Consider the following 25,751-nt stretch of genomic DNA (forward strand, 5'->3'; position numbering starts at 1 on the left):
TCTATATTGGAAGGCAGGAAACGTATCGGTGTCAGGTTTATGTAAAATGTGCCTTTCCCATCTACACTATGTGCCATGACCCTGATTATATATTCCCCAAACCCAGGAACTGTGAGGCTGAAACCCGCGCGTTTGCACAAATAAATGTTGACGGAGGTCAAGGACAGTTACACAACACAATAATACATACGAGCGGTGTCATATCTCCAAGAATAGGGTCAGTCTGTATCTCAGCAAAGATATATTGTGATATCGGGAAATATCTCTGTTCTTGGTGGTTTAACCCCTGACTGCCCGGAGGGTTTGGTCTAGGTGTGGGAAAGACCATGAGTTTCGTTTTGCCCATGTTGAGCTTCAGACCGTGGTCAGACATCCAGGAGGAGATGGCGGAGAGGCAGATACCTGAGCGAGAGCAGTGGGGGACAGATCAGGAGAGGTAGATTTGTGTCATCAGCATAGAGGTGGTTTTGGAGAACAAAGGAGTTAACGAGTGCACCCAGGGAAGAGGTGTACAGGGAGGACCGAAGGGGGCTGAGGACGGAACCCTGAGGGACACAGACAGGAAGGATGGAAGGTGGTGAGGTGGTGCCAGAACGGTTGGTGAGATAAGAGGTAAACCAGCCAAGGAGAGTGCCACAGAGGCCAATGTATAATGTGTAAAGTGCCCAGTCTGGAACCTGCTCCCAAGAGGAGGAGGAGTTGTCCCCCCCCCCTTCCCCAAGCAGTGGGGCCTACAGAGGGTTTGCCCTGTACCCCGTGGTCCAGTCCATGGCATTATGTGTAATAATATCTGTACAGAATGGGGGACTGAGATGTGCATGGTGTAGGCCGGGAGGGAACCGTGGCATTATGTGTAATAATATCTGTATAGAATGGAGGACTGAGATGTGCATGGTGTAGGCTGGGAGGGAGCCGTGGCATTATGTGTAATAATATCTGTACAGAATGGGGGACTGAGATGTGCATGGTGTAGGCTGGGAGGGAGCCGTGGCATTATGTGTAATAATATCTGTATAGAATGGAGGACTGAGATGTGCATGGTGTAGGCTGGGAGGGAACCGTGGCATTATGTGTAATAATATCTGTATAGAATGGAGGACTGAGATGTGCATGGTGTAGGCTGGGAGGGAGCCGTGGCATTATGTGTAATGATATCTGTGTAGAATGGGGGACTGAGATGTGCATGGTGTAGGCTGGGAGGGAGCCGTGGCATTATGTGTAATAATATCTGTATAGAATGGAGGACTGAGATGTGCATGGTGTAGGCTGGGAGGGAACCGTGGCATTATGTGTAATGATATCTGTACAGAATGGGGGACTGAGATGTGCATGGTTTAGGCTGGGAGGGAGCCGTGGCATTATGTGTAATAATATCTGTATAGAATTAGGGACTGAGATGTGCATGGTGTAGGCCGGGAGGGAACCGTGGCATTATGTGTAATGATATCTGTGTAGAATGGGGGACTGAGATGTGCATGGTGTAGGCTGGGAGGGAGCCGTGGCATTATGTGTAATGATATCTGTACAGAATGGGGGACTGAGATGTGCATGGTGTAGGCTGGGAGGGAACCGTGGCATTATGTGTAATGATATCTGTACAGAATGGGGGACTGAGATGTGCATGGTGTAGGCTGGGAGGGAACCGTGGCATTATGTGTAATAATATCTGTATAGAATGGAGGACTGAGATGTGCATGGTGTAGGCTGGGAGGGAGCCGTGGCATTATGTGTAATGATATCTGTATAGAATGGAGGACTGAGATGTGCATGGTGTAGGCTGGGAGGGAGCCGTGGCATTATGTGTAATAATATCTGTGTAGAATGGGGGACTGAGATGTGCATGGTGTAGGCTGGGAGGGAGCCGTGGCATTATATGTAATGATATCTGTACAGAATGGGGGACTGAGATGTGCATGGTGTAGGCTGGGAGGGATCCGTGGCATTATGTGTAATGATATCTGTATAGAATGGGGGACTGAGATGAGCATGGTGTAGGCTGGGAGGGAACCGTGGCATTATGTGTAATGATATCTGTACAGAATGGGGGACTGAGATGTGCATGGTGTAGGCTGGGAGGGAGCCGTGGCATTATGTGTAATAATATCTGTATAGAATGGAGGACTGAGATGTGCATGGTGTAGGCTGGGAGGGAACCGTGGCATTATGTGTAATGATATCTGTACAGAATGGAGGACTGAGATGTGCATGGTGTAGGCCGGGAGGGAACCGTGGCATTATGTGTAATAATATCTGTATAGAATGGGGGACTGAGATGTTCATGGTGTAGGCTGGGAGGGAACCGTGGCATTATGTGTAATAATATCTGTATAGAATGGAGGACTGAGATGTGCATGGTGTAGGCTGGGAGGGAGCCGTGGCATTATGTGTAATGATATCTGTGTAGAATGGGGGACTGAGATGTGCATGGTGTAGGCTGGGAGGGAGCCGTGGCATTATGTGTAATAATATCTGTATAGAATGGAGGACTGAGATGTGCATGGTGTAGGCTGGGAGGGAACCGTGGCATTATGTGTAATGATATCTGTACAGAATGGGGGACTGAGATGTGCATGGTTTAGGCTGGGAGGGAGCCGTGGCATTATGTGTAATAATATCTGTATAGAATTAGGGACTGAGATGTGCATGGTGTAGGCCGGGAGGGAACCGTGGCATTATGTGTAATGATATCTGTGTAGAATGGGGGACTGAGATGTGCATGGTGTAGGCCGGGAGGGAGCCGTGGCATTATGTGTAATGATATCTGTACAGAATGGGGGACTGAGATGTGCATGGTGTAGGCTGGGAGGGAACCGTGGCATTATGTGTAATGATATCTGTACAGAATGGGGGACTGAGATGTGCATGGTGTAGGCTGGGAGGGAACCGTGGCATTATGTGTAATAATATCTGTATAGAATGGAGGACTGAGATGTGCATGGTGTAGGCTGGGAGGGAGCCGTGGCATTATGTGTAATAATATCTGTACAGAATGGGGGACTGAGATGTGCATGGTGTAGGCTGGGAGGGAGCCGTGGCATTATGTGTAATGATATCTGTACAGAATGGGGGACTAAGATGTGCATGGTGTAGGCTGGGAGGGAGCCGTGGCATTATATGTAATGATATCTGTACAGAATGGGGGACTGAGATGTGCATGGTGTAGGCTGGGAGGGAACCGTGGCATTATGTGTAATGATATCTGTATAGAATGGGGGACTGAGATGAGCATGGTGTAGGCTGGGAGGGAACCGTGGCATTATGTGTAATGATATCTGTACAGAATGGGGGACTGAGATGTGCATGGTGTAGGCTGGGAGGGAGCCGTGGCATTATGTGTAATGATTGCTGTTTCCAGGCAGGATTCTTAGTGAGCTTTATAACATAAAAATTCATCTCATGCACATTTGCCAGGAAATGAATTAAACCTCGCGGCTTATTGCCTCACAAAGGGCGGGATGTTGTAACATCCGCGGCCCCCTTCGCCGGCTACCGCATTATTAATAACGGCATATGCTATAACATATGCCGTTATTCATGCAAGGGACAGCTCTTGCGGTAAGCGCTGTCCCTTGCGATGCGGTGCCGGCGCTGGACTTCCGGGTCTGTGACCCGGGAGTCCATCTGCGCATGCGCAGACCCCGGCGCCGGCCGCAGGGCACGCTGGGAGGGATCCGTGACGGATCCCTCAAACAGCGCTGCGGTAAGAAGCCCATAGGCTTCTGCAGGGATTCGCCAGCTTTAGCTGGCGATTCCCTCCGCAGCGCTGACACTGCGGAGGGGGCATATAGCATATAGAAATGCGGTAGAAACCCCGAAAACGGGGTTTTTACCGCATTTCTGCTATATAGCATCCCGCCCAAAAGCAACAGAACTTTTACTTGATCTTGTACATAAATTATCCCTGTCCTGTATGAAGTCATTGGATGTGTCACAACAAAAATACATCTTCTGCTGGGTTACTCCCGCTCATCCGACCAATCAGAGGCGTGGATACAATCCAGGAAGATTTGAAGGACTGACCTTCCACCTGCTGTTTATGTATCCAGCCACCTGTGGTGCAGCCGCTGGTCCTCAGGACCCTCGCATTCTGCACTAGATATTATGTGCGCCGATCCTCCATGTCGGCCTATTGCTGACGACCGAATACAGTTCATATTTCTATTTGTAACTGTGTGATCCAATTGCTGCTGCAATTAATCCAGTGATTGGCCGAATTGTGACATCAGCAGGAAATGTACTGTTCTGCGCAGAGCGCTCAGGTCAGGGTCCCCTGTATGTGTTCTGCGCAGAGCGCTCAGGTCACGGTCCTCTGTATGTGTTCTGCGCAGAGCGCTCAGGTCAGGGTCCTCTGTATGTGCTCTGCGCAGAGCGCTCAGGTCAGGGTCCTCTGTATGTGTTCTGCGCAGAGCGCTCAGGTCAGGGTCCTCTGTATGTGTTTTGCGCAGAGCGCTCCGGTCAGGGTCCTCTGTATGTGCTCAGGTCAGGGTCCTCTGTATGTGCTCTGCGCAGAGCGCTCAGGTCAGGGTCCCCTGTATGTGTTCTGCGCAGAGCGCTCAGGTCACGGTCCTCTGTATGTGTTCTGCGCAGAGCGCTCAGGTCACGGTCCTCTGTATGTGCTCTGCGCAGAGCGCTCAGGTCAGGGTCCTCTGTATGTGTTCTGCGCAGAGCGCTCAGGTCAGGGTCCTCTGTATGTGTTTTGCGCAGAGCGCTCCGGTCAGGGTCCTCTGTATGTGCTCAGGTCAGGGTCCTCTGTATGTGCTCTGCGCAGAGCGCTAAGGTCAGGGTCCTCTGTACGTGCTCTGCGCAGAGCGCTCAGGTCAGGGTCCTCTGTATGTGCTCTGCGCAGAGCGCTCAGGTCAGGGTCCTCTGTATGTGTTCTGCGCAGAGCGCTCAGGTCAGGGTATTCTGTACGCGTTCTGCGCAGAGCGCTCAGGTCAGGGTCCTCTGTATGTGCTCTGCGCAGAGCGCTCAGGTCAGGGTCCTCTGTATGTGTTCTGCGCAGAGCGCTCAGGTCAGGGTATTCTGTACGCGTTCTGCGCAGAGCGCTCAGGTCAGGGTCCTCTGTATGTGCTCTGCGCAGAGCGCTCAGGTCACGGTCCTCTGTATGTGTTCTGCGCAGAGCGCTCAGGTCAGGGTCCTCTGTATGTGCTCTGCGCAGAGCGCTCAGGTCAGGGTCCTCTGTATGTGTTCTGCGCAGAGCGCTCAGGTCAGGGTATTCTGTACGCGTTCTGCGCAGAGCGCTCAGGTCAGGGTCCTCTGTATGTGCTCTGCGCAGAGCGCTCAGGTCAGGGTCCTCTGTATGTGTTCTGCGCAGAGCGCTCAGGTCAGGGTATTCTGTACGCGTTCTGCGCAGCACCCGAACCTTATTGTTACTGCTACCTTCAAGTCCAGTCCATTCACAATGATTGCCTACTAGTACTTTCTTGGGCTCTGCGGCTCTGTCTGTGCCTATACAGCGACGTGTCGGTTATGTCGGCATGATAGAATACGGTATACAGTTATTTACCTGCCTCGTGGTCATTACAAGCTTACCTTTTATTGTTTGGAGAGGTTCAGTAACCAGCCTCTCCCGGAAAGCGACACGAGAAGCCATTCCTCTCTGGACGAAGCCATTTCCGCGCTGGACGAAGCCATTTCCGCGCTGGAGGAAGCCATTTCCGCGCTGGAGGAAGCCATTTCCGCGCTGGAGGAAGCCATTTCCGCGCTGGAGGAAGCCTTTTCCTCTCTGGACGAAGCCTTTTCCTCTCTGGACGAAGCCATTTCCTCGCTGGACAAAGCCATTTCCGCGCTGGACGAAGCCGTTCCTCGCTGGACGAAGCCGTTCCTCGCTGGACGAAGCCGTTCCTCGCTGGACGAAGCCGTTCCTCGCTGGACGCTGTTATCACTCCGCTCAGTCCTGCAATAAACGACAGATAATAGATTGTAAGCTCCTCCGAGTAGGGCCCTCTTCCCTCCTGTTGTCAAAGCCCACTTCTCTTCACATTTCACTCACAGCTCTCCTTTACTCCAACACTCAGTGACCATCTTCATCTGCATACTCCTCTCCATCATTGGCCTCAAGCCTCTAGTTGTATGTTGATTGAGTCCTCACTACTTATATCCAAGCTGTAATGTGTATTGATCTGTGGCGCTCTTTATTTGTACTGTATTTTTGTTATTTATTCAATGTTATGCCAAGTTTTGTTTCCCTGTATTGTTCCTTTGTACGGCGCTGCGAAACACTTGTGGCGCCTTATAAATAAAATTATAATAATAATAATAAGGGCCAGAAAGAAGATGTTCTATCCATTTGAGCAGTCAGCGTGAGGAATGCTGGGCTGCGTTCTCCTGTAGAGGCCTCTTTATCTCACATGATGGCTCATGTTTCCGGGGAAACAGACAGGAAATCAATAGGAAGAGTAAGAAATGTAATGAAAAGAATCGCCCCTTCTCCTAAGTGCGCTGTCCGCTCCCTTCATCATCGCCATAAACAAACTTCTTGTGACCAATAGATGGAACCTAATGTCTGTGTTACGCAGCGGTGCCCGATCTACAACTGGCAGGTACCATTCATTCACCTTCCAGCAGCAGCAGCGCAGGATTCATTCATCATGGCGAATGTTTCCTCGCCGTTGAATCTCCCACAATGTGTTCTTCTTGTAAATGGTGAGAGCATCATAGGTCTGAAAGGAAGGATGACCTGTCTGCTTCGGCGCAGTACATCCTGTGTCGGACAAGTGTCCTTAGGTGAGGCCTGGTGTAGCGTATATGTATATACTGTAATATACAGGTCCCCTGCTGCAGCGCTACTGTGTGGTGGGTCCTGGTGCAGTGCATGTATATAATATAGAGGTCCCCTGCTGCAGCGCTGCTGTGTGGTGGGTCCTGGTGCAGTGCATGTATATAATATAGAGGTCCCCTGCTGCAGCGCTGCTGTGTGGTGGGGCCTGGTGCAGCGCATGTATATAATATAGAGGTCCCCTGCTGCAGTGCTGCTGTGTGGTGGGGCCTGGTGCAGCGCATGTATATAATATACAGGTCCCCTGCTGCAGCGCTGATGTGTGGTGAGGCCTGGTGCAGCGCATGTATATACTGTAATATACAGGTCCCCTGCTGCAGCGCTGCTGTGAGGTGAGGCCTGGTGCAGCACATGTATATAATATATAGGTCCCCTGCTGCAGCGCTGCTGTGAGGTGAGGCCTGATGTAGCATATATGTATATACTGTAATATATAGGTCCCCTGCTGCAGCGCTGCTGTGAGGTGAGGCCTGGTGCAGCGCATGTATATACTGTAATATATAGGTCCCCTGCTGCAGCGCTGCTGTGTGGTGGCACCTGGTACAGCGCATATATATAATATAGAGGTCCCCTGCTGCAGCGCTGCTGTGTGGTGGCACCTGGTGCAGTGCATGAATATACCGTAATGTACAGGTCCCCTGCTGCAGCGCTGCTGTGTGGTGAGGCCTGGTGTAGCATTTATGTATATACTGTAATATATAGGTCCCCTGCTGCAGCGCTGCTGTGAGGTGAGGCCTGGTGCAGCGCATGTATATACTGTAATATACAGGTCCCCTGCTGCAGCGCTGCTGTGAGGTAAGGCCTGGTGCAGCGCATGTATACACTGTAATTTTACAGGTCCCCTGCTGCAGCGCTGCTGTGAGGTGAGGCCTGGTGCAGCGCATGTATATACTGTAATATATAGGTTCCCTGCTGCAGCGCTGCTGTGTCGTGGCACCTGGTGCAGCGCATGTATATACTGTAATATATAGGTTCCCTGCTGCAGCGCTGCTGTGTCGTGGCACCTGGTGCAGCGCATGTATATACCGTAATGTACAGGTCCCCTGCTGCAGCGCTGCTGTGTGGTGAGGCCTAGTGCAGCGCATGTATATAATATACAGATCCAGTGCTGCTGTGTGGTGAGGCCTGGTGCAGCGCATGTATATAATAAACAGATCCCTTGCTGCAGTGCTGCTGTGTGGTGAGGCCTGGTGCAGCGCATGTATATAATATATAGGTCACCTGCAGCAGCGCTGCTGTGGGGTGAGGCCTGGTACAGCGCATGTATATAATATATAGGTCACCTGCTGCAGCGCTGCTGTAGGGTGAGGCCTGGTGCCATACTTGCCTACTTTTGAAAAGTAGTTTCAGGGATATTATAGATTGCTCTGTAAGGCATTGCGCGGTGCGCTGTTGAGGGGGGCGTATCACATTCTACACAAGGGGCGTGTCTACTGTCACTCGGGGGTGTGTCCTGCAGTGGCAAGTAAAGACCAAATTACCAAGCGCAGTACTGGCTACACACTGACATCACAGCTGCATTACACAGGAGGGCTACACACTGACATCACAGCTGCATTACACAGGAGAGCTACACACTGACATCACAGCTACATTACACAGGAGGGCTACACGCTGACATCACAGCTACATTACACAGCAGGACTACATACTGACATCACAGCTACATTACACAGGAGAGCTACACACTGACATCACAGCTGCATTACACAGGAGGGCTACACGCTGACATCACAGCTACATTACACAGCAGGACTACATACTGACATCACAGCTACATTACACAGGAGAGCTACACACTGACATCACAGCTGCATTACACAGGAGGGCTACACACCGACATCACAGCTGCATTACACAGGAGGGCTACACACCGACATCACAGCTGTATTACACAGGAGGGCTACACGCTGACATCACAGCTACATTACACAGGAGGGCTACACGCTGACATCACAGCTGCATTACACAGGAGGGTTACACGCTGACATCACAGCTGCATTACACAGGAGGGTTACACACTGACATCACAGCTGCATTACACAGGAGGGCTACACACTGACATCACAGCTGCATTACACGGGAGGGTTACACACTGACATCACAGCTGCATTACACGGGAGGGTTACACACTGACATCACAGCTGCATTACACAGGGGGGCTACACACTGACATCACAGCTGCATTACACAGGGGGGCTACACGCCGACATCACAGCTGCATTACACAGGGGGGCTACACGCCGACATCACAGCTGCATTACACAGGAGGGCTACACGCTGACATCACAGCTACATTACACAGGAGGGCTACACACTGACATCACAGCTGCATTACACAGGAGGGCTACACACTGACATACCTCCCAACAGTCCCGATTTTATCGGGACCGTCCCGATTGTCAGGGCTTGTCCCGCTGTCCCACCCGCGGGTGGCAATGTCCCGCGGTGAGGGGGGGCTGTTGGGAGTCCCCCTGTCAGCTGCTAAGCAGCGGGGAATAAACGCTGTGCGCATGTGCACAGCGTCTATTCCCGCAGCCAGGGGGCTGGGGGCATGGCTAGAGGCTCACAGAGCCTCTGGGTCATGCACCCATAGCGGCAAAATGGGGGCGTGGCCTCGCGGGAGAGCCGCGAGTATAGGCCACGCCCCCGAATTAGGCCACACCCCCGAAAATTTCGGCGCGCGGTAGCAGCGTCCCGCCGGCTGATCTCACAAAGTTGGGAGGTATGCTGTAGGTCCCCTGCTGCAGTGCTGCTGTGAGGGGAGGCCTGGTGTAGAGCATGTATGTAATATAGTGTGTGTATATATGTATGTATGTATATATATATATATATATATATATATATATACATACACTAGGTGATTAATCGCGCCCTACGGGCGCTCTTCACACCGTCGTAAGGGGCTGCGCCCCCTTAATTTGTGAACATTTGTATATGAGAAAGATGGTTAGAATTGTATGCAAGATGGCCTGTATTGCAACTTGAGTTATAGGTGAAATGTGTTAAATAGAGAGCATATGATGTGGAAGGGGGTGTGTATTGTTTTGTTTAAATAAAAAGCGGTTACAGAGTAAGATGTACATTGATAGTGTGGATGGTACAGTGACATTTATGGGTGTGGGGGGGGGCTGTGTGTGCAATAGTATAGTAGGGTGTTTTTGAGTCAGCGGCTCCCCACTGGCGGAGGTCACGACACAGGAAAACAGGAGGCTGGGTAGTGATAGGGGTGTGTGGACATAAGGGGGACTAAAGAGGAGGGTGGGAGATACTGTGCAGCTTCTGCCAGTGGGTGAGGGTCCAGTGTGGCAGTACAGGAGTACAGGATGGTGGCCCTGAGTCAGTGTCTCCTCCTACTGGGTGGGAGTTAGGGTGCATGAGAGCAGGAGGCTGGGCTATGAGGCATGATAGGGGCATGTGGCCAAAACAGCGTCAGCGACTCCCCAGTGGTGGAAGTTACGGTTCAGGAGAGCAGGAAGCTGGGTAGTGATAGGGGTGTGTGAGTATACGGGGGACTAAAGAGGGGCTTAGGGGTGCAGTGAATTGTGGGAGGGGCATGGGGGGTGCCGTGAATCAAGGGAGGGAGGGGGGACAGGTGTCCGCGAATCGCGGGAGAGGGCGGGGGTCCGCAAAGCGTTGGAAGGTGGAGTGAATTGCGGGAGGGGGGGTTGCGAATTGAGGGAGGGGGTGTGTGCGGGGGGGGGTGACGTGAATCGTGGGGGGGGTCCGTGAATTGCGGGAGGGGGGGGCACGGGGCGCGATAAATCACCTAGTTGGTTATATATTCTTGTAGAAGGATGGTAGGATGTTGCTGTCATTCAGAATGCATTTACATAAACAGTAATAGTAGCAGTAAAAGATCTGACTTAAAACACCTACAGTAAAACAGAACAGGTGTTATATATTATACAAAGAATTGGTTGATGATGTGTAGGTTGACGTGCACATAGTTGTCACTGTAAAAAAATTGCTACAAGAAAAAATCAACACAGAAAGGTCAACACATGTAAATGTTGACATAAGTGTGGCATTTCATTGGTGTCCATGTCGACACATGAAAATGAATATGAAAACATTCAAAAAAGAAAAATAAATCTTCAAAAACTCATGTCAACCTTTTTCATTGTCAACCATAGCCGTGTCAGTGTTTTGCATGTGCCATTTAATCCTGGGGTTGCCGTGAATCACGCACAGGGGGGAGGGGGGGAGTGAGGAGGTGAGGGGTGTCTGCGAATCACGGGAGGAGGGGTCGTGGGTGGATGCCGTGAATTGCGGGAGGGGGGGTCGCGGGGGGGTGTGAGTGCTGCGAATCGTGGGAGGGGGGGACGCAGGGGGTTGCAGTGAATCGTGGGAGGGTGGGTCGCAGGGGGGGGGATCGCAGTAGGGGGGGTCGCGGGGGGTGGGGGGTACCGCGAGGAAGGGGGGGCCTGGCACAAATCGTGGGAGGGGGGGTCGCGGGGTGCCACGAATCGCAGGAGGGGGTGTGTCACGGGGTGGGGCCGCAAATCGCGGGAGTCGCCGCGAATTGGGGGGTGTGTGCTGTGAATCGCGGGAGGGGGGTCGCCGGGGGGTGCCGTGAATCGCCACAAAAAAAATCAACACAGAAAGGTCAACACATGTAAATGTTGACATAAGTGTGGCACTTCATTGGTGTCCATGTCGACACATGAGAATGAATATGAAAACATTGAAAAAGTGAAAAATAAATCTTCAAAAACTCATGTCAACCTTTTTCATTGTCGACCATAGCCATGTCAGTGTTTTGCATGTGCCATTTAATCGTGGGGTTGCCGTGAATGGGGGGGATGGGAGGGACACATTGCTCTGTTTCTGGACTTTCTTCTTAAATTATGGATTACCATCACCTGTGCTTAAACACCTTTCTTATCAATTACCCTGTTTAAAACAGGTGATGACAATCATAAATTAAGATGGAAGTCCACAAACAGAGCATTCTGTCCCTCCTGGAGAGGGTCATGTTGGGAGGTATGGAGGTGTGGGGCGCTCACCTGGTGTGTCTGGTGAGTAGCTGTGCCTTTGCTGTGTAACATGGAGAGGCAGAGGGTGTCTGGCACTGTGGGCTCACTGGGCTGGTTCTCTGTCGTGTGAGTCAGTCATGTGAGTCAGAGGCTCCACCCAGCGTTACAGCTTCAGACACACTTTGAGTGACAGATGTAGCCAAATATATAAGAGATGGGAGAGAAATCATTTGATGGATCAGCGAATGATTCTCCCCCACTATGTATGATCTGGATGCCTGTTACAAGTTGTGTCCCCCGGATTCTTTATATATGTGTCGGAGCCCTTTTCACACTTGTTTAACTGTGACCATAACCTATTGGTAATGTGTGTAGACTACTGTACACACTAGTGATAATATAAGTGACCCAAGGATAATTATGCATGAAGCGGAGTTCTGACCAATCACAGCAGGTCTCTGTCTCCTGGGTGCTGCTAGTGGTGCATTGTACTGTAACACCAGTGTATGGGTAAAGGCTTGCCAGTCTCCTGGTGTCAAGGAGAAGTCATCCCTATCCCACTATGTCACTCACACAGAACATAAAGATGGTGCAGTAGTGGCGGCCATCTTGGTAAAGGAATGAAGCCTCACTCTCAGAGGAGCGATATTGGAGACTGCACAGTAGCCACTTCGGTACTTGTTTCCTAGCACGGCCACAATCTTATGGATCGTGTACCTTTAAGTTAAGGTACACGATCCATACGATGGACCCGATTTCCTTTGAAATCAGGTCCATTTTGCCGGCTAGGACACAATATCGGGGGCATCGCGTCGGTCGGGACCATTAACATTGGTCCCGACGCGACCGACGCGATGCCCCCGATATTTCCATAGGCTTCAATGTTAAAAAATATTTTAACATTGAAATCGTGTCGGGAAAGGTAAAATATCGGGGGCATCGCGTCGGTCGGGACCATTAACATTGGTCCCGACGCGATGCCCCCGATTTTTCCATAGGCTTCAATGTTAAAATATTTTTTAACATTGAAATCGTGAAAAAATGTGAAATGGGCCAATATGACCCATTTCACATTATAGATGTCCCCGTCGTCACCCCACGATAGACGCCAACCCGAAGCGTGGCGAGCGCAGCGAGCCCGCGAGCGGCGGCGGTGCGCGTCCTCCGACCTTTTCATTCCCCTACTATCCACGTCGGCGTGGAGTTGAGAATAGAATAGTGTGGCGAGCGCAGCGAGCCACCGAGCCCGAAGCGTGGCGAGCGCACGCGTATAACTTCACAGGTATACGCGTCCCCTCGCGGGGCTCGCTGCGCTCGCCACGCTTCGGGCTCGGTGGCTCGCTGCGCTCGCCACACTATTCTATTCTCAACTCCACGCCGTCGTGGATAGTAGGGGAATGAAAAGGTCGGAGGACGCACACCGCCGCCCCTCGCGGGCTCGCTGCGCTCGCCACGCTTCGGGTTGGCGTCTATCGTGGGGTGGGGTGTACGCCGTTAAATTTGGGGGGGTTGGGAATATTTTACATTGAATCCAATGTAAAATCGGGTCCCAGGGACCCGATTTTACATTTCATTCAATCAAAAAATCGGGTCCAAAATCGGTCGGTCGCGTCGATCGCATCGCATGCGACCAAATCGCATGCGATGCGATCGACCCGATTTTTCCCCGATGTAAATCGGTGTGGCCGTGCTAGGAAACAAGTACCGCCACTTCCTATTCTAACAGATGTAACCTGGACCTAACTAAAATAACAACTTTGATAAACAACTGTGATCCATGTATTTTCTGGATAAATGAGGCAAACCCCAGCATTGGTAGATGCCCTTTAACTAAATGCTGTTTAGATGACAGACATATTTTTGTAGCATAATCGCTATAAATCCACAGAGAACGATCCAATTATTTCATATGTTTTAGCTAGCAAAATGCGATTTTAATTGTATTAAGAGTAGTTTCCAATATATTTCCGCCTGCCAGTTGGAGCCATACATAAACTCCTCTTTTAATTAAGTAAACTTGTGACCAGGGAATTGGCCAACCAAACCTTACTCATGTTAATTGTTACCGCTCCGTGTTACGCTGTGGAAATATTTCCCGCTACTGTGCGATCGTTTCTCATTTAGAATCTGTTATCTTTTTATTTTTTTCCCTCCTTATAATTGCTGCAAGTTTCATGAAGTAGTTCAGGCTCTGGCTAATTAAAGTGTGTGCTAATATTAGGGGGACACTGAAGGACGTCTGCTAGGTGGCCGCTTCTTTTGCTTTTAATCAAATAATTTTGTTCCCCCTCGCACCCATAGTGCAGCACCATCAGCCAGCGCCCCATTTTCCTCCCGCGTTCCGGGGGTGCAGATGAACCCGCTGAAGTCTCTCATTCGTCCGGCTCCGGATGATCTGGAGAAATTAAGCTCCTAATAATTGCAAAATCAAAAGAAATTTTCACCAAATGACTCGGCGTCAGAGACTTTGTTTACTAGCGGGTAATTAATTCTCCACATATGCTGGAACATCTGTCACACTAACCCGCGCGGCGTTCCTGTAAAATGACTGCTGTGTTGTTCTTCCACAGGTCATTAGCAGCGTACCTGGAAATAACACTCCCGCTTCTCATCCGGTGAATGTTACAGAGCAAGGTGGGATCTGTTACCCCCCATGCGTGACTCCCAGATACTGTGCTCATTTATTCTGTATGTAGAAAACAGGGTCCTACTCGCCTTACTGTGCAGCCTTCTCACACCTCAATCTCCTGCAAACCCCCGAACCCCAATATAACCCCCTCAGCCGCCCACTTACACAGTACAAGTGAGCAGAGGACACACCATGATGCTTTTATGGTAAGGGAGCAGAGCCACAAATGACACAATAGTGTGGCCATGCCCCCGACCAGCTGGCCATGCTTCCTATATACCGACCAGTCCGCCCCTCGGACGGACGACCCATTGGTCAACAATGTATGATATCGTTAACAATAGTGCGTGACGATGTAACAAGGACCTCATAGGCCCGAGTGTAATTAAGAGCCTGTGAATTTGCAATGATAAATAAAGCTGTAGACAGTAGGATAAGGCCGAAAGGAAATAGTGAGTGGCAGTTAGGTCTGCCCTATCAGGTAGCCGGGGGGCGGCAGCTTAGAGAGGGGTACTTATAGGCAAGCAGACAGGAAGGACTTCCTCTTTGAGACTGGCTTCGTGCCAGGACAAGCTGAGATAAGTGTACCCATAACCCTGTCCTTTCACACTATTCTCTACCCCCTGTTTTCACTGAACCTTATCTCATCTTCCATCCTGTCACTATGTCCGGGCGACCTAAGAGATCAGCCCCCCCACCTAGGTGGCTGGCGGAGGCTGCTCGCCCTCTGTCACACGCGGCGCGGCGGGGGTAGCGGGCTGAGCCGCCCATGGTACTCGTCTGCATCAGGGAGCGAGGACGCCGGTGTACTCACCACCGCTGAATCACACACCCCCGCCGACGTGGACAGGGCCGGGACTCGCACGCCGTCTCCGGCGGCGCCGGCAGAACAAGCCCCCAGACAAGCGTCATCAGACGCGGACGTGCGCAGCCGGTCCCCGGCGTGCACCGAGGTGGGTGAGGCGTCATACACGCCGCAGCCACCTCCCCCAGCAGCGGGCAGCTCCCCGGTGGGTAGCGGGAGCCTCTCCCCGGGGCACAGGGAGGAGGGGCATGACGTCAGACGCGCGTCTGCCGCCAGGTCCTCCGCCAGGGACTTCGCAGGGAGCTCCCTGCAAACCATAACGGGTGGGCCCTGTTTAGTACCCCTAGCAGTCCAGGGCCCCCCTATCGCGGGTAGGCCGGTGGCAGCAGAGGCTCGTTTTCACCAGGCCACACACAGCATGTCGGAGGGCAGGGAGGCGGGCCACAGGGTGGTAAGAGAGGGCTTTAGGCCTCCTTACAGATACACGCAGTCAGAGGGTTTCCCCTCCCCCGCCCGCAACAATACAGGGCATTACCCAACCTGGCAGGCTGGGGGGTCGGCGGCAGGGCTACAACACGGATGGCCTGGGCGGTATCACCCATCAGCCCCCAGTTTTTCCCCGCATCCAATGGGGACGGGTGCGCAGCCCTTAGGGCAGCAACATTCACCATTTCAGCCCCAGCAGCATTGGGCTTTTCCTGCTACACAGGGTCCGGGTTACCAAGGTAACCAGGCACCTCAGACGTGGGGCATCCACCCACAGGGAGGACAGCAGCCTCCATTCCCTTATTTTCAGCAGACGGGCGGGCTACACGCCCCTCCTTATGGGCAGTGTTTTCAGGGGCAGCCCCCGCAGACATATGACCAGTGGGTCCAGGCGCAACAAAGGGAATACCGTCAGAGTAGCTACGCTCCCCCGCCAACACCGAAGGGATTTTTCCATACTCATACCCCTAGTTTCCAGCATGCGCCCGCCAGGCGGCCAGAGCGGGGAGGAGGATAGAGGTTCCTGCACCTCTAGGTCCAGTTTTCACGATATCCCTGTTTCCATAGTGCCTTCCGAGTGTGGAGGATCGGGAGTCGGTTCTGGAAGGTCTTCATGGAGGATTCCGGTGGCGGCATCCATGACAGAGCCGACGACCAGTCGGCCAGTGGCTCACACGGTGTCATCTACTGCTCGGAAAGAATCTGGCACTACTCCGCTGGTACAGGGCGTTTCAGGCGACGCTGAACAGTCCGGGGGGATGTCAAGGCCCAGCCTTGCTGGCGCACTAGTGGCACAGGCAGTGACAACGGCTCCCGAGCAGAGGGCAGAGTCCACAGAGGGTGAGAACACTGATAATTCATTGTGTGAGTCATCCTCTTACCATTCCACTGCTAGCAGTGGGGATGAGGAACCTTCCGGGCGCCCGCGCAAGCTTGCTAAATTGGTTGCGCGCGCAGTAGCGAAGAGGGTTAGGGGTACAAAGCACAAGCAGAAGGACGTGCACTCTGCCGTCACGGAAACGGAGGGTGACAAGGTCCTCTGCTCAAACACAGCCATTTCCAGGGGTCTTCGTAGAGGGGTTAAGGAAAGGATTAAGAAAGGCAGGTTTGTGGATCTTTTTACCCTAACGGCCGAAATGAAGAAAGATTTCAATAAGGCAAGAAAGTCCTCAGCCAATGAGGAGCTCGCTTTCAAGAGCTTCCATAATTGGCTCAGGGGTTTCCTCATTTTTTCCTCGTGCTACCTTAGCACCAGGCCCGAGGAGCACCTGAATGTTCTACATTACCTGTTTCTGGTGAACGAGACATTCATTAACTATAGAAACGGGGCCTGGCGGGACTACGATGACCCAAAGTGCCGCTACAGGCATGAGTGCCGTTGGTGCGGGGCTGGGCACTCAGGGAAATCTTGTAAGTCTGGGAAGGCACAGGAACAAGGTGACGCAGGGGCTAGCAACAAATAAGGCACCCTCCCCCATAGTGCTGGCCGAGCTGGCTCGCCGCCTGGCCTTTTACCCCGACAGGGAGGCGGCACAGTTTTTATATAATGGTTTTAAGTTTGGTTTTCACTTGCCTATTCCAGAGTCAGTTTTGGTTATATACCACAAGAACCTTAAGTCGGCGAGGGATTTCCCTGGGGTGGTGAGACAGAAGGTGCATGCAGAAATAGAATTGGGAAGGATGGCCGGTCCGTTTACGGGCAAGCCTTTACCCCGCATGTGTTTTTCCCCTTTGGGCGTGGTACCCTAGAAGACGCCGGGGAAGTATAGGTTAATACAGCACCTGTCTCACCCCCACGGGAGGTCCATCAACGACGCCATTCCAGAATCCCAGTGTAGCGTAATATACCAGCTCTTCGACGAAGTACTGGATATAGTAAAGGGTTTCGGACAGGGGGCTCTCATGGCGAAATTGGACATAGAGTCCGCTTTCCGCCTGCTCCCACTGCACCCCGACTCTTTCCGTTTCATAGGTTTCAGGCTGGAAGGGGGCATCTTTATAGACAAATGCCTGCCGATGGGCTGTTCAGTCTCCTGCTCCTACTTCGAGAAAGTCAGTACCTTCCTACATTGGTGCATACAGGAGGGCACGGGCTGCAGCGGTGTAGCTCATTATTTAGATGATTTTCTCTTTGTGGGACCAGGGGGGGACGACACTTGTCGACGCATCCTAGAAGGGGCCGCAGACATCCTGATGGCTTTAGGGGTCCCCATAGCTGCTGACAAGACCGAGGGTCCAACCAGGGTCCTGTCCTATTTAGGAATTGAAATAGACTCAGAGGGTGGATGCTGCAGGTTGCCGGAGGACAAAGTAGCGAGGTTGCAGGCGCTTATTGACGAGTGCCGGCGAAAGGAGAGGGTCCGGCTTCGGCTGATTCAGTCTCTGCTCGGATCTTTCAATTTCGCTTACCGCATCATCCCAATAGGAAGGGTTTTTTGCAGAAAACTGGAAAGGGCCACAGCGGGGGTACGGGACCCTCACCATACGGTTAGGCTCGGTCGGGAGATAAAGGGAGACCTGGAGGTCTGGTCGAGTTTCCTGGAGTATTTCAACCGTGAGCTGCTGTGGTCGGCAGACCCAGCCTCCAGTGTAGAGCTACAGCTCTACACAGACGCTCCAGGCTCCACGGGATTTGGGGCTGACTTGCAAGGCGAATGGTGCTGTGCACCATGGCCCCAGTCCTGGTTCGACCGTGGTTTCACGGTCAATCTACTACTGCTGGAACTTTTTCCCATCATTGTGGCGGTGGAGTTGTGGGCCAGCCAGTTGGCGGACTGGAACATAGTGTTCTGGTGCGACAACCTAGGGGTGGTCCATGCGATTAACAACCAGAGGGCCACCTCACCAGAGGCGTTGCGCCTGCTGAGACACCTGGTCTTACACTGTCTTCGGCACAATATTAATTTTAGAGCCCGACATGTCCCAGGAGTCGACAACAGCATAGCAGACGCACTCTCGAAGTTCCAGTTCGAGAGATTTCGCGAGCTGGCCCCGGAGGCTGCTACCGTAGGGCTCAGCTGTCCCCCTTTTGTATGGCAGGTCATAGAGACGGCATGAAGTCCCTGGCCCTTCTATCTCTGGCCCCTTCCACATGTGGAGCTTACGGGGCGGCGTGGAGGGACTGGTCAGCTTTTCGGGTTTCGCCGGAGGCCAGCGGTAAGTCGGTCGAGGACCGGTTACTAGCCTTCGTCTGGGATAATCATAAAAAAGGTAGATGGCGGCAGCTATGGCGGCGGCTTTGGCAGGGATAGCTTTCCACTCCAAATTGATTAATGAACCCGACCCAACTAGGTCTTTCATATTGGCTAAAGCATTAAAGGGGTGGGCTAGGGGTATTCAGTATTGAATCCCGGCGGTCGGGATCCCGGCGTTCAGAATCCCGACGCCGGAATACCGACAGCCGAAATGCCGACAAGGGGGGGACGTGGATCGCCCCCCCTTGCGGGCTTGCTGCACTCGCCACGCAGCGGGCCCGGTGCCTCGCTACGCTCGGCACACTAATTTATTCTCCCTCCAGGGGTGTCGTGGACACCCCAGGAGGGAGAATGTGTCGGCATTTCGGCGGTCGGGATACCGACCGCCGGGATTTTAACTACATCCAGACTCCCGTCGCCCGATTGACGAGCGCATGCTAGAAGACCTTATGCAATGTCTAAATACAATAGCAGAGAATGATTTTGAGGCAGCGCTTTTCAGGGTAGCATTTTCTTTTGCATTTTTTGGCGCCTTTCGGGTAAGTGAGTTAGAGTTAACAAGCACGCGCTTTCAGGGCTCCTCAAAGAGAATGTCGTTTTTCGCGAGGGGTGGATACTATGCAAGATAGGGAGATCCAAGACAGACCAAGCGGGCAAGGGCGCCTGGATCACCTTACAAGCGCATAGCACAAAGGCTATATGTCCCATATCCTTAGCAGAGGAGTATGTCTCGGGCGGACCGGGGGCTGCGGCACAGTTTCTGGCACACAGGGATGTATGGCCACTTACTCGATTCCAGTTTGCGTCTGTGTTTCGGCGGTGTGTCGCAGCCTTGGGTCTCCCGGAGAGGGAGTATGGAACGCATTCGTTCCGAATTGGTGCAGCGACTTGCGCAGCTGCTGCAGGGCTCCCGCCCTCCTCCGTACAAGCGGTGGGGAGGTGGAAGTCTTCAGCTTATAAAAAATATGTAAGGTTAGATAAGTTGTAATGAGCGCCTGTTGCGCTGGCCCGAAAACATATAGTTTACAATCGGTTTTGGAACGGGTAGCGTTCTGAAATCGACAGTGTGAAGGGAATTTTTTTACTTTTTCCTCTGACAGTGGACTTAATTCCAATTGGCTCCCCCCCACAGTCCACCAGAGGTTTTTTAAGATTTTTCCCCTTCACTCGGGTCTGTAGTCAATGCATTTTGGTTGTATTTTACAGTATATTGTTATATGCTAACCGTAGGTTTTCTCTTTTTCAGCCCCCCCCCCCCTTCCTTAATGACTCTGGGCAGGGTTTGGTTAGTGGGGCACTCATTTATATATTGGGCTGCTAGGCACCCTTTGGTGGACACGGCCCCGGAGCTGTCTCGGGCCTGGGACGTGCAGTGGTTCGGCATTAGGGGTTTTCAGTGGGATGGCCTGTGGGACCTGCTGGTCACCAAAGCCCGTAGATGGGGCCCACCCGACGTGATAGTCATACACCTTGGAGGCAATGATTTGGTCAAGCAGACCGGCATTGCTTTGACAATACTAATTGAGACAGACCTGTCGAGGATACAGTTGGCCCGGTGTGCTTTTGGTTTGGTCCGACATGGTTCCTCGCTTCACATGGCGCGGTTGTCGGAGCATAGAGGCCGTAGAGAAGGCCAGGAAGAAGGTGAACCACGCCGTATCTAGATACGTAGTGGCAAAAGGCGGTAAGGCAGTCAGGCATCCCGCTATTGTAAAGGAAAACCCTAGTCTATATAGGCCAGACGGAGTCCATTTATCGGACTCCGGCATGGCAATTTTCCTACAGGACATTCTTTCATGTTTAGTTTAGTTGGAGGAGCGTAGTTTAGGTTGTTGTTTTGGGGTGGCGAGCCTTGTTGCACGGGTTGACCCTGCTGGGTAGTGGTGCCAAGGCAGTGGCGGTTGAGCGCTCTCGACCAGCACTCAGGTGTAGTGTCAGGTGGTCTCCGTGGGGTATGGCCTGCCCCTCTGCCAAGAAGGTAGGCGAGTCCCGCGGTGGGGCGCTGGACACTTCCTGGAAGTGCCCGCGTCTGGCCCTAGGAGGGGCGTGGCATGCCGCCGCAGCGCAGGCTGTACACACAGTTTTTGAGTGATGTTAGCGAGTGGGGCAACCTGGTCGCTGCCATGAGTGACATCCGCGTGAGGGTGCTGGTCTCAAGTGCTTCTTCTTGCCATCCCTAAAACAAATAGGGTCATACCATTTCTACAATAAATATTTTAGATGACCTTTAAACTTACGCACTTGGTGTCCGTGTCTTATTTATAGTGTTAAGGTGTCAGTGTGAGTTATTTCTAGGCTTAAGTGTTAGATAAAGGTATAAGATAAAGCAGCATAATTCTCTAGGCGCCTTAGTGACAGCAGATGGCGAGCGGTTTGACAACAGATGGCGTGTGTCGCGTGATGTGAGAACAGATGCCAAGTGGCGCATGATGTGACAACAGATGCTGAGGGGTGCGTGACAACAGATGCCGAGTGGCGCGTGATGTGACAGCAGATGCAGAATGGCGCGTGACAACAGATGCCGAGTGGCATGTGGCGTGACAACAGTTGCTGAGTGGCGCGTGGCAACAGATGCTGAGTGGCGCGTGACAACAGATGCTGTGGGGTGCATGATGTGACAGCAGATGCCGAGTGGCGTGACAACAGATGCCGAGTGGCGTGTGGCGTGACAACAGTTGCTGAGTGGCGCGTGACAACAGATGCTGAGTGGCGCGTGACAACAGATGCTGTGGGGTGCGTGATGTGACAGCAGATGCCGAGTGGCGTGACAACAGATGCCGAGTGGCGTGTGGCGTGACAACAGTTGCTGAGTGGCGCGTGGCAACAGATGCTGAGTGGCGCGTGACAACAGATGCTGTGGGGTGCGTGATGTGACAGCAGATGCCGAGTGGCGTGACAACAGATGCCGAGTGGCGTGTGGCGTGACAACAGTTGCTGAGTGGCGCGTGGCAACAGATGGTGCGTGGCGTGACAACAGTATCAGTGTGGTAAACCTGTGACACATATATACTATGTAATATAGTATATACCGGTCAAGGCTAACTTGACACTCCAGCTGTTGTTGAACTACACATCCCAGCATGCCCTGCATCAGTTTTAGCATGGCCAAATAGTAAAACTGATGCAGGGCATGCTGTGATGTGTAGTTCAACAACAGCTGGAGTGTCAAGGTGCCATCACTGGTAAATACCGTACCTTTTATGATTGAGACGCCTGAGAACAGAGCCGGTATTGCTGATAGTTACACACGTGGCATCCCAGGAACACGCTCTGAGCGTGTAATTAGTAACATTATAATACTTAAGGTGCAGATGAATCTGGGTAATCTGGAGCACCCGGAATTTGTCATTGTGCGCCGTGACACCGTTATCTTGATTAATTACTTTTTAATCAGTCATAATTTTGTGTTAAGTGTTGTATAAATGCCCTTTGTCTGGCTGCTTGTACCCTCGCTGACTAGCAATGTGCGGCACAGACTGGGGCTGTCATTAAAAGCCAGAGAAATCAATAGCACTTTTAATTAAAGACAGAGCCGGCTTCTGCCTCACACATGTAATTCCTCACCCTGCTAACCGAGGCCGTGTCACTGCACAGGTCAGGCCCGGCCGCCATTACACAGACGCTTACAGGTGCACTACAAGGAGCAGCATGCCCGCTACTGTAAGTGGTGCCCCCACACAGACTGTGGTGGCACCATAATGTGCGCTCATACCAATGTGTTTCCTAATTTCAGCACGTAGCGAGTCTGATTCTGGACATACACTGACCCGAATGCCGCAGCAGAGCGGTTATTTGCTACTGCACACGTGTGAATGTTTCCGGGTTCCCCCGATGGTGTATATGTGACCCTGAGCAGCGGTATTGGACTGTCCCAGGAGCTGAATAAGGCCCCGGTCTACATTTCCATAGTATTATATTACTATTATATGTTTCCAGGCAGAATATATATATATATATATATATATATATATATATATATATATGTATATATATATAGCATAGATGGCAAAAAGGCGTCACTCGGAGACTGGATACAAATTCAAAGCTTTATTGTGTGGTGACCGACACCAGTGTTTCGAGCTAAACTGCTCGTCCTCAGGGTACAACTCACAGAATACAAATTACAGTGTTATATACCCTACAAAAATTCCCGCGCCCACCGATGCATGATTATACTTACCTGGATCAGGTGTGCCCTCAGCGTGTGAGGCGTGTAGACGGATCCCTCCCTGGCCGCTGCGTGCTTCCGGGTGACGTCATCTGCAAGCGTCACCTCTCCTGGAACGCACGTCGGCAACAGGAGTACATCCGGCTTCCGCGTCTTTGACACGCAGGAGCTCTCCCGTCCAGGTATAACCTTAAGAGCACAAAAAAATGTGCAAACAATGTGTTAAAGATGCCTACACAATATGGCATAAATATAACAGTGTACAATATATGATTTTTACAATATTAATATATATAAAAAAAACGAAAAAAAAACGAAAAAAAGTGTGTGTGAAAAAGACAAACATGACGGACATATTAAAAAAAGCACTTATACAAGATCTGCAGATGGACTGGCTTGGTAAACTCAACCAGCAGATTGAAACTTACCGTCGGGATCTTATTCGCTTTAAAAGAGAGAAAAAGCGTAAAGTGTAATTGGACTATGAGCAAAATCGAGTCTATATGTGGCTCAGCACGGATGGCTCTAAAGGCAATAACAAGAAACCTTATACAAGACGCTACAGGAGTCGACAACATCTGGACTACGATGGTACCAGCACCTCAGCCAGTGACACGGATCTACACACTCCTTCTACCTCAGCGACTAGTATTGTCCCTTTAGGCGTAGCCGCACCGGCCTCCCACAAGCCACCGGCAGGTCGAGGCACAGGACGCGGCGTAGCAAGCAGAACGAGCGCCAGAAAAGGTCGGAAGGTCGCACGCTAGGTAAGGACTTGGTGTTTAACTTATCTAGCACTCCATTGGATCCCACTGAGGTGCAGTTACTATCTAAAGGGTTATCATTTGTCCCGACTGCAAAAAGAGACAGCTTTCAGTGGAAAGTGGACACGTATAGATTTGGTCGCTCCCTGAGACTCCGTGAACACTTTGCAGATGTCCCTGTCACCCCTAACCAGAATGCAGGTGGTGAACCCCAAACCCCCCCCATACCTCCTCAGCTTAAAAAATTACAAGCGAGATCCCAATTTGATCCACAGTCCCACAACCCTTCGATACGGTCTTTCACAAGAATGATGGAGAATTCCATTCATCCCATTGAGCCTTCACTGTTGATTTCTAATAATCTTTCGTTACATGAACGTAAGGCTTTGCAGTCATTACAGAAAAGGACTGACATAATTGTTCGAAAGGCTGACAAGGGGGGCTCTGTGGTGATACAAGACCTTGATAAATATTTATTGGAGTGTCAACGTCAGTTGTCTGATAATGATGTATATGAACATTTAAGTGGTGATCCCTCTGTGGATTTTAAACGAGAGTTGGATGATATCCTTGCCACATCATTGAATGAGGGTCTTATTACTGAAAATGTTTGTACAGCTTTAAGAACAGATTATCCGATTGTGCCTTTGTTTTATACCTTACCAAAGGTACACAAAAGGTTAATAGATCCCCCTGGCAGACCCATCATTTCTGCCAGGGGATCCCTGTACCACACTATTTCAACTTATCTTGACGCCTATCTGAACCCCTGTATACAAAAAACTAGTGCTTATTTAAAAGACACAAACATGTTAATTAAACGTCTACAGGAGGTTGATAGCTGGCCAGATAATTTGTTACTGTGCAGCGCCGATGTTACCAGCTTATACACTTGCATCCCCCATTCACAGGGGATGGATGCTGTATATACACTTATTAACAACAATGATGTTTACTGTGGCCCTGATGCACAGTTTTTTATGAAAATGTTGTTTTTGGTTCTGCATAGGAATTATTTTACTTTCAATGGTGAGATGTACAGGCAGAAACTCGGCTGTGCGATGGGGTCCCCTGTGGCCCCATCGTACGCCAATGCCTTCATGTGCTTGTTGGACGACTCATTGTTGTTACAGGGTCCCAACAAAGACAAAGTATTACTTTATCTTCGATATATCGACGATTTGTTGATTTTCTGGCAAGGTTCGGCTGAATCTCTCACAGAGATGTTTGAGTCCCACAATAACTCCGATAGTCCAGTGAAGTTCACTTTTTCCATCAGTGATAGTTTTGTCAACTTTTTGGATGTAAATATTATGTTTAATTGTGGTAGACTCTCCACCTCTATTTTTGTTAAAGATACTGACAGAAACACTATTTTACGTCATGAAAGCTGTCACCCCTTGCCCCTACGGGAAGGGTTACCTTATTCCAGAGGCGGAACAAGAGAGTTATGGGCCCAGGTGCAAAAATATTGCCTGGGCCCCCCAAACACACACAGAAAAACACATAGTTTTTTTTTTTCCTTCAAATTTAAAGCCCAATACACATTATGCAGCACACTGTAATACTAATTACACATTCACACACCGTAATGCCCATTACACATTATGCTACATGTAATTCCCCACAGTACTCCTGCTTATAAGGTTAATACCCCAATTATTGCCCCTTACACAATGCACCCAGTAGTGTCCATTACATATAATGCCCCCAGTAGTGCCACTTACAGTAATGCTCACTATGTTTTGCAGCCCGGCATGAGGCATCTATTCTGGCAGCATAATGTTTGGGTCTGCCCTGTCGGAGAGAGCAGGTGAGGGGCACACAGAGGAGATACAGGGAGAGAACAGGAGAGAGGCATGCAGGGGGAGAGATAAGGAAGTCCCTAGCTGTCTATTCCTTGCAGTATCCCTGGGGTTGGTGTCCACTTCTGTCGGTCTGACTCCTG

At 51.2% G+C, this 25,751-nt stretch overlaps 1 long non-coding RNA gene across 1 annotated transcript in view; it reads right to left on the minus strand.

Annotated features, from left to right (window-relative positions):
• Nucleotides 1-274: 274 nt before the first annotated feature.
• LOC146062440 (uncharacterized) overlaps nt 275-25,751 on the minus strand; it is a 28,319-nt gene continuing 2,842 nt past the window's right edge. The window contains exons 2-3 of the long non-coding RNA XR_014471318.1: nt 5,533-5,896; nt 275-402 (exon numbers count right to left, since the gene is read on the minus strand). This is a non-coding gene — a long non-coding RNA (uncharacterized LOC146062440). The remainder of the gene's footprint in view (nt 403-5,532; nt 5,897-25,751) is intronic.

The sequence above is a fragment of the Crinia signifera genome, chromosome 3 (assembly GCF_055691185.1).
Source record: "Crinia signifera chromosome 3, ASM5569118v1, whole genome shotgun sequence".
Taxonomy (NCBI): domain Eukaryota; kingdom Metazoa; phylum Chordata; class Amphibia; order Anura; family Myobatrachidae; genus Crinia; species Crinia signifera.